General features: G+C 41.9%; 1 long non-coding RNA gene across 1 annotated transcript; it reads left to right on the plus strand.

The window, feature by feature from the left end:
* The first annotated feature begins 251 nt into the window (after positions 1-251).
* On the plus strand, positions 252-7,948 carry LOC140687405 (uncharacterized). Its single transcript, XR_012061676.1, has 4 exons — positions 252-320; positions 7,493-7,557; positions 7,650-7,721; positions 7,859-7,948. It is a non-coding gene; the product is annotated as an uncharacterized lncRNA (long non-coding RNA).
* Positions 7,949-10,114: the final 2,166 nt, after the last annotated feature.

Here is a 10,114-nt window from a genome sequence, read left to right on the forward strand (position 1 = left end):
TGCAGACCCGCTGCTGCCCTGCGGCTTGCTCCCGCGGCCGCTGCCTTCGCCGCCGCCGCTGCTGCAGCCCCCGCCGCTACCGATGCCGCCGCCGCTGCAGGCGGGAGCGATGTGCCGCCGCCGCCGCTGCTCTCGCCGCGGCTGATGCAGCCCCCGCCGGTGATGCAGACCCGCTGCTGCCCCGCGGCTTGCTCCCGCGGCCGCTGCCTTCGCCGCTCGCCGCCGCCTCTGCCCCCGCCGCCGTCGGTGACTGACGATCGGGCCGAGGAGCTCCGCTCGCGCCCGGGACCGACCCCGCTGCTGGCGGCCTCGCCTCTGAGGTAAAGTTCGCTCCACGTTGGGGTTGGTCGGCCCGGCCCGGCGGCAGCCTCGCCCCTGCCCGGGTGGGGCCGGGCGGGCTGGGGTCCCGGGCTGGGTGCGGTGCGGCGGGGGGGTGGGGGGGGCAGCGCCGCCGGCGGCGGCCGCCAAGATGTGGGGCGAGGACCCCGCGGGCGGCGCGAGGCGCGGGCGGGAAGGCGCCACAGGCGGGGTTCGGGTGGAGGGCGCCGCGGGCTCCCGGGGCGGCGAGGGTCCGCGGGCGGGCGGGCCGGGCTGGCGGCAGAAGTCGCCCCAGTGGTGCGAGTGGTGCGGCGGGAGTGGGGCCCGGGGGGAGGTGGGCGAGCTGGGAACCGGCCCGGGCTTCTTCGGGGAGGGCTTGGCGGTGGGGAGCGCAGCCCCCAGCGCTCCCTCCTCAGCGGGGTCCGGACAGTGCCATTGGGAGTGGGCACTTTAGGCAGGAGGGAGGGAGCTAGTTATACTTGTCTTATACATTGAAGTGAACTGGATCTTTCATTTGGGATTAAAAGTCAGTTGATGTACAGTTTATTTATTAAACTTTTATTTTTTATTGAGGTGTAGTTGATTTATACCATACTAGGTTAGGTGATGTACAGTTACTTCAAACAAGGATGATTTTTTCCTAATATCTTGTAGCTGCCTTTGTGCGTTTGCTTTGATCAATTTAGGGAATCAGAATGGAATACACATTTCATGAGTGGAATTTCTAAGCTATTTTGAAGTAGTTCTGGTTTATGTGTTAAGTATGATTTAGAATGGACAGATAAAAATATGAAGAGTTGGAAAAAATATAGTAGGCCACCGATTTTCTTGTTGATCTTGGACAAGTAAATAATTAACAATGTCTGTTAGAGTAGAGTGTATTGATTTAAGGGTTACGGTAGAAAGTAATCCAGGGAATTAGGCAGATGAATGGTGTTGGTCCATGATGATTTTGAATCCTTGAGTAGTTTTATATATTTGGTAAATGTGTAACTTTATTTTCTCTGTTGGATTTCTTTGGTCGTGATATCCAAGTCAAATTTAAAATTCTTTCTCATTAGTTTGACATGTGTTATCCTTGCTTCCTAAATTCCCAAGTTATCTAATTTAACTAATTCTCATTTCACCCACGATAGAAGTCAGATTAAGCAGTTTGTTTTCAGTGACCTGCAGTGAGTTACAGAGACAAGTCAGCTTTTTATGTTAGCGGATTTGGAAGAAAAACTCATGAACTCTCACAGGCTTCGTGTTGCGGATGACTGAAAATAAACTTTTACAAATTAAAATAAATAATTTTGTTGATTAAATAATTATAAATGTGATTAAATTTTTTTCTAACCCTTTTTGTGAGGTATATAAGCAAGCAAAATAATTAGAGAAGAATTCTTATGTTTTCTTGTCCTTTTTTCCCCTTCCTCCCAATAGGACCAGACATATTGTCAGTCATTTCAGTTTTCAGAATATGGTAAAAGTTTTTTCACTTATTTTGAAGGAAAATACATTTATTGCTTTGCATAAAGATAAGGGAAGTTTCTAAGAGGTGCATTATTTAAAGTAAAAAATCCCAGTGGAGGTTAAATCCTGGTGTTTCTTATAGGTCTAAATGTGTTTCTTTGTAAAAATGAAAGTTGTAAAACGTCATTATAAAGAATAAAGTAGGAAAAAGATCACTTATAGTCCCATTATGTTAGCCTTTTTCTTATGCACAGTTAATTCAGTTTTTCTACTTTGTTGTGATTATAACATATTTAAAGATTTAAATTTTTTTTTCTTTGAAGCGTGAGCTCAGTTATTTCCCATATTTTTCATTTGGTTGGCAATGGTAAGTCCTTTTGTGCCAGATTCATAGTATCGCAGTTGAAACATGTAGATGTAAGCAGCGTGTGACCCGACTATTTTGTTGCATGGACAGGAAGGAAAATGAACATGAAGGCCTAGGAGCCCAGTATTGGTTATACTTTGAACAGCTAACTTTTAGGTTATACATGAGCTTTTGTGTGTGAATTGTGTTCCCTTTTGAGATGGTGTGTCTTTCAGGCAATAGAAATTCTGGAAAATGCTTGGCTTACACTTTGTGGCTCAGGGGCCTCACGTCTTATACAGCATCGTCACAGCTAAGTCTCATGATCAACTGAAACAGGGATCAGCAAGGTGTTTTCCTGTGCACATTTCCTGTAATACTATTTTATGCTCTGTGGGCCGTAGGTCTGTGTCTTCACTGCTCAGCTTTGCCATTGTAGCATGAGGCAGCCACAGACAATATGTATGTGAAAGTGACTGTGATTTGATACAATTTTATTTATGGACATGGAAATTTGAATTTCATGTAATTTTCGTGTGTCATGAAATAGTCTCCTTTTGATTTTTTCCAGCCAGTTAGAAATGCAGTAACCATTCTTAGCTCATGCTGGTCTCCATTTATTGGCCCCTGGTCTGGAGCTGTGTTTTGCAGTTCAGGGACCACTCACCATGTGTGGCTATTGGCTATTGAGCGCTTGAAATGTGGCTAGTCCAAATGGAGATGGGCTCTAAGCTGGTAAAATACCAAATTTTGAAGACAGCATTAAGAAAGAGAAATAGCTCATTAATAATAATTATTTATATTGATTACTTGTCAAAATGATATACTGTGAATGTACAGGGTTAAGTAAAATATTACAAAAATTAATTTCACCTGCTTTTTACTTTTTGAACGTGGTTGGTAGAAATTTAAAACTATACCACACAGCTCACATTTTTTTTCTTTTGGACAATCTACAGGAATAAATTAGAGGTGGCCTAGGTTTTAACAGGCTCTCTTCATTTCACATAAGGGTGGTGCAGGTGGCTGTATGTTGTTGAATGGGGTGTAGTGGAGGAGGGGAACTGATTGCCCACATGTGATGTTTGGGGAGGGGACATTTTAATTTCCTTGTTCTAAGGAAATTCCACCTCTGAGTGGTCCCTAGCTTCTGTGCAGGTGGAGGTCCTTGGAGGAGGTCAGAGTTGACTCTGGTGGCTTTTTTGGCCCTCCAGTCCTAGACTGGTCTAGGGCCTAGGAGTGTCTTGGCGCTCCAAGGGGCTTTTTCCTGGAGCTGGAGGTGGATCCTGTCCTGCTGCCTCATTGGTCATCTTGTTACTTCTCTTGTGTGAATTGAATGGTGAGATGCCTAGTTATGGAACAGATCTGTTTCATTTGTTAGTGAAGTTGAAGATGAAGATGTCTATAGACTGGAAGGGATCAACATTTTTTTAATGAAGTGCTTTATCTTAAATAACATTAATATTTATAAAATATTTCCTATCTTAGTTTTACAAAGCTGTTCAAAGTAGGAGTGTCTCCTTTTGGAATTGCCTTCAGGAACCATTCCCTGGTGCACAAGAAGAGCAGCATTCCTTTGCAGCCACATCTTAGTTATTAACTAGAAGTACACCCTCCCTTGACCTTCATGCCTCCTTCAGCCGCTGCCCTGTCTCTCCCTTCCTCCCAGAGTTGCAGCTGCATTTTCCACTTCTTCACATCTCTTCCATCTTTAGCATTTCCCCTCATCATGCCATTGAAACAAAACTGCTATCTCCAGGGCACAAAGCCCTCCTTCTTGGCTAATCTTGGGGGGACTTTCTTAGGCTTTTACAACTTTTGTCCCCCTCTGCAGCATCGGACATTGCTGTCCTCTCCCACTTTCTTTCTGGTTTTCCTCCTTTCGCTTTGGTCACTTCTTTAAGACTCTTTGCAGGCGACTCCCTTCTGTCTATATTGTAAATGTTCTTGTTCTTAGAGCTCCATCTCTGGCTCTCTGCTCTCTCTCTTTTTTTTTTTTTTTTCACATTTACTCAGAGTTTCCTTCTCTGTGGCCAAGGGTTCTGCTATTGTTTATGTTTTGTTGAAACCTAGATCCCGTATCACCAGCCCACATTTCTAGCTTGCCAATGGGAGCCTCATGTCTCTGCCCACTGGACATCGCCCACTGGACATCCCACAGAGACTTTAAACAGTCATCTCCCCCCAGACCTGGTTTCCTCTCCTTCCCTCTCTTGGTGGCCCGCACCACCATCTCTTTAGCTGCCCAAGTCAGCTGTACTCACCCGACTCCCTCAACCCCTATAGAGCAAACCGACACCCAGTGCAGACAAGCATCAGGTCCAGCTTTGTCTCCTTAATGTCTCTCAAGTCCATCTTTTCTCCACTGCCACTTCCTTGATTCAGGCCAATGTGAGCTTTCTCTCCTGAACTGCTGTTGTGGTTTCTTAAAAGTTCTTCCTGGCTCCATTTTCACCCTATTCAATCTTTTCTCTGCTTTGCATCCAGACTTGTTTCCTCTTTTTCTTCTTTTGCCCTCCTCCTCATCCTCCACTCCACTCCTTCTTTCCTTCTTTGACTAAAAAGCCAATCTAATTTTATAGCTCTTTTGCATGAACATTTTCAGACCATTGCCCTGAGAGTGAAGTTCAGAACTTTTAGTATATCTTCCAGAGTTCTTTTCTTATTTCTTGTCTTTTGAAACATCTCCCCCAGCCCCTTCTCTACCCTCCCAAACATTACCTGTGCTTCCAAGAATGCAAAGTGCTTTTTCTGATGGGGCCTTGGCAAAGGCAATTTCAAGGCCTGGCTACTTGCCCTTAACCCCTTCTATCCTGTATCTGTCATAGCACTAAGCACACACAGCTAGTCCACCTCTTTGAGGGTGTGTGTGTGTGTCATGGTTGCTGCTGCAAGTTGGTACCTAGTATAGTGCCAGGCATGAAGTAGGCTTCCAGTGAATACTTATTGAAAGGATGAATGGATAAGCAGTGTGATCCCCAAGAGTTCAGTTTTGAGCTGTATGTAGCACAACAAAGGCCTTCATCACCAGTCAAAATCCTGTTACTTAGAGTGAAGCACATTAAGTTGTATGGGCAATAGTTTTGGTCTTGTCACTGAATTAGGGGGTGAGGAGTAGGACTTGAACTCCAGTTGTTCCTTGGATGTACTTGGAAAGATGAGTTCTGTGGTCTTACTCCTTGGATAGCTGTTATTAAGTTATAGATACAATTTTTAAATGTTTACTTCATATTAGCTATTACAGTCACCTCTCTTAGAGGATGATAAACAATTCAGGTCACTGTTTTGCTGGTGTCCATCTGTCCCATCAAGGCATAGTTAGTTAATGTGCAGAGGGTTACTGGCAATTTCCCAGAGAGGGTTACCGCTGTCCTTTTAATTCTGAAATCTTCCTTTGAGATGAATGGAAACCTACATTTGTTTATTAGTTCTGATGTGAACATCTGCTCACTATTCTCAACTCATTAAATAATAGATTCTTTCCCTTCATCATAGTAGGTTTTAGAGGGTTGTCAAGAAAATGACGTGGCATACATCTAGTTACTTATGTAACTCCCATGGGCAGTAGAATTAAAGAAAATACTAGTTAATTTAAGGTTTATTTAAAAGTATGTATGTTTTGATGTATTGAGACATTTGCATCCTGCAAATGACATGGATAGAAAAGGTGAGGAGGTACATGAGTGATAATGATAGCTTCAATTTTTTAGGTATTATTTTATAAACCTATTGTGCTATGATTGTTTCTGAAAAAAAAAATCCTTGTTTTGTTAATCAAACTATCCCAGAATAGCTTTGGTTTGCTTTTTAAAAAGTTATTGAGCTATTATTTTCTGGATGATTAATTTATCCCTCCAATTTCCCGATTCTATTTAGGACCAAAACTGTCAGTGTCCTTGCTTCTTGATTGTTATAATCAGCTTGGGGCTTGGAAAGCAAAATCTGCTTCACATTTAAATCAAAATAAAAAGTATTTGTGGCTGAAAATACTTTAAATCGTATATGGATTATAAAGCTCCGAAGTACACTATCATGTGATATAACTTAAAATACAGTGTTCTGGCATTCTAGTTACGCATTTATTTAATCCTTGACAAGATACAAGCACTGTCAGATTTTGAGGACTCTTGAATGAATGAATTTGATGGTGAAGTTTCTAACTGGGGTTTCTACTAACTTTATTGTTTTCACTTGGAATGTTGGTGCATCTGAAGATGGATTGTCTTCTCTTTAATTTGGAATGTGCTGTATTTTACCATGGGTTTTTGAGTTGAGTTGTTCCAGATGGGGGGGGGCTGTTTCTGTGTTCAACTAATGGATTCAGCAAGCAGGAGTTTACTGTTAGATTTATAGAGCACAAAGCAAAATCAGTTTCCATGTTTGGCTTAGCATTTCACAATAGAGATGGAAGGATCCCAGGAAATGCACTGAGAAAAGGCTTTCTGACAGTAAAATTGTTTGCCAAAGATTGCCCCTCCTTCACACAAAAAGACGGTCCCATCATGAGAAAGGATAAAATTAATACATAGAATGCAAAGCAGCAAAGATGAGATTTGACTCAAGGAGATAATGTTAATGCTATGGCTTTTAAAAAAACTACTCTTCTTTTAAATTTTTCTGCAAAAGGTGAATTTTTAATGACCATGAGCACATTTGGTGCCCTGGCATGTTTGGTCCAATAAATCCAGCTGGTTAATATTGGAATATACCACAGTGGCCATGGTGAATGCAGTTTCAATGAACATTTACAACTTTTTGACTCACAGACATAGAAAACAAACTTGTGGTTACCAGAGGGGAAAGGGGGTGGGAAGGGATAAATTGTGAGTTTGGGGATTGCAGATACTAAGTACTGTATATAAAATAGATAAACAGCAATGTCCTAATGTATAGCACAGGGATGTATATATATTCAATATCTTGTAATAATGTATAATGAAAAAGAATATGAAAGAAAAAATATATATGTACAACTGAGTCACTATGCTGTACAAGAGAAATTAACAGAACATTGCAAATTGACTACACTTCAATTAAAAAAAAAATTGTTTAAGAGCTTTAGAGTCTCTTGGGCATGGAGTTAATGGCTCAGTCCAGTTATCTAGGAAGAAGAGATTTTCATAATCTTTTAAAAATCTTTGGGCAAGAAACTGTCACTTCCAGATGTGATCAGATTTTCTCCGGGCTCTCTAGAGGCTGGGGCAAGCATGGGTTATGAACAGTTTTGAGCTATTATAGTTGAGAGTCTTCTCATTTTGGAGACTTAATTTCAAGGATCAACATTTGTTGACTCTTTTCTGTTTAAAAAATTTGTAGTAAGAGTATGTTTTTAATATAATTCTTCAATGTTAAGTCCCATTTATTATTTTTCAGGTATATGTATGGGAAGCCAGTGAAAGGAGACATGACACTTACATTTTTACCTTTATCCTTTTGAGGTGTGAAAAAATATCACAAAAGCATTTGAGGTAGCTCTTGAAGACATCTTTTAACTGGTAATGGGGAAAATGCTAAGTTTCCTCTTTCGTAGGAAAAAGATTTGGTACTGAATGAACAAAAAATGGAGCATGAGAAAAATCAAGATCTTTCTAGCATCAGAGAAGTTAGTATTTACCCATTTGTTAAAATAGTGAAAATGGAAACAGAGCCATTGTATTATTGTGACTTAGGTTGAATTATATTTCTTAGATTTGAATTGCTAAAGTGAAGAATGAAATTGAATTTTTTTTAACCAAACAGATAGATGGATCTGCAAACTTCTCTTTTAATGATGAAGAGATGGAAAAGGTCATGGATTTTTCAGATGGCCCTTCTTAACATGTGTATTTGTCTCCCGCTGGGCCAGTAGAAATTTTAGCCGCGGTGACAGAATCACTCACAGGTCTGTAGACGTGGCAAAGTGCAGGTAGAGACAATTGTGTGTTGCTGCTCTGCCATCTTCCCCATGGTAACGTTCCTGTGAGGCCATCGCTGCCTAAGGATGCTGTCTATACTTCAGCCACATGTGTTAGGTATTTATAAGTTCATTTTCAACCTGAAAACTACATGGAAAGGGTACAAATTCAGCTGACTAACCATCTTTTATTTTTTAAAATAACCTCTTCTGAAATCTCACTGGCTCCTTGACAATTTTCTCTTTGAGTAATAAAATTAAGGTTAATTACTTGGATCTTTCTATTGCTATTTTAGTATCTTTCACCAATCCCTGAAAGAGCAAAAGGACGATTGTGTCAGTGGCCTGAATGTGTGGGGCATGTGTCATTGATGGGGGTCAGTAGTGGTGCTCAGAATGGACCCACAGAGGACAGAATAGACCTGTATGGTCTTCTTAGTGCCCAAGCCAGAGAGGCTCCTGTGTCTTGAGATCCTAAGCGATTTGGGAAGTAGCGCAGATGGGGAGATTTGGTGGATAGGAGCTGTTGGTAAATCATTTCTTGTTTCTTTTTACAAGGTGCAGTTTCCCAAACAGGTATCTCAAGAAGTACAAGCTCCAGCGTATTTTTCAAGCAACATGATTAACATCATTGAACTTTTTGATGATGCCACAGTCTTGAAGCCATCTCTCAACTTCACAGCCACTGTGAGTTGGCATATTTATTAATGGCCTAAAGCAGTAAGTTCAGCTTAGTGAAACAGAATGGGAACTAGTACTTTCTGTAGTTTTAAAAACTTGAAGTAGATAAATTTCCCTCTTCAGTTGTATGAGGCATGTGGAATTGTTTCCAAATGATGTTTATCTACTTTATCCCAAAAAGTACTTTCCAAAAAATTTTCCTCAAAATATATTTAATAAGCTGTTTAAGTTAGACTTGGATTGCAGTTTGAAGTTTTGTAAATTAATTGAAGTAATTAGATGCTAGTCAAAAAAATTCCGTTTCAACTTGATTTTTATAATGACTAATCTTACTTCTAGCAAAGGTGTAGCATTAAATCTTATCAGCACATCTACTCACTTATTGAGAGAATATTGAATTATCATTTATTACCTGAGTGAATTCTGACCCTGAGCAGGGCGTGCTGCTGGGTGGGGCTCTGAGACTGAAGAGGGACCCAGTCCCTCCCCTGGAGTCACAGTGTTTGTGACAGTGATGGGAAAATAGACACACAACTGTGACTCAGGGCAGGATAAGATCCGTGTCATGAGTACATTCCTATAGGAATTTAAAACAGGTGTTGGCCGACTTTTCCTGCAATGGGCTAGATGTAAATATTTTTAGCTCTGTGGGCCGTTGGTCTGGGTCACCACTGTGCAGCTCTGACACTGTTGCGTGAAGCAGCCCCTGCAGCTTGGTAGCCAAGTCAGGGTGACTGCTTCTCAACAAACTTTCTTTGCAAAGAGGCTGGATTTGGCCTCCTTGCCTGGCATAGCTTGCTGACCCCTGAAAATACAGGTGGGATCACTGCTTATTGAATAGATGGAGAGAACATTTACAGTTTCTGTATTGGGGTATCTGTGGAGATCTGGGGACAGGGATGCGCTCAGAGAGGGCGTGTAAGCTGTGTCCCCCTTCTTCATATCTTGTTTGCCCTAAGCATCTCTTCCCTTCGGCTTAATATCCTTTTATAATACACCAGTGATCTAGTGAGGGAAAAAAGTTTTAGAGAGCTCCTGATTTTAATATTCTTATAATTTAGACAGTTGGGAAAGGTAGGTTAAAAAAAAAAGCCCCAAATGACATGAGGTTGCAAATGGTAATTTCCAAGTGAACAGAGGGAAACAATGAGAGTTCAGGGAGGGAGGGCTGGCTTTGGGATGGGGTGGGGTCATTCAGGGAGGCTTTCTGGAAGGGGAAGGTTTAGGCTATTTGTGAAAAGATCAGTCGTATTTTCAGTGTTGGGATGTGTGAGTTGTAAGTGGGGAACCAGATGAGCTGAGACAGAGGTGAGCACTTTGGTTGGCGAGCTCAGGGTGTGTTCAGGTGACAGCGACTGGGCCAGGGCAGTGGCAGCAGAGAGCTGGTGTTCCCTGTCCAGGAGTGGTCAGAGGGAAGACAG

This window comes from Vicugna pacos, chromosome 19 (assembly GCF_048564905.1).
Source record: "Vicugna pacos chromosome 19, VicPac4, whole genome shotgun sequence".
Classification (NCBI taxonomy): Eukaryota; Metazoa; Chordata; class Mammalia; order Artiodactyla; family Camelidae; genus Vicugna; species Vicugna pacos.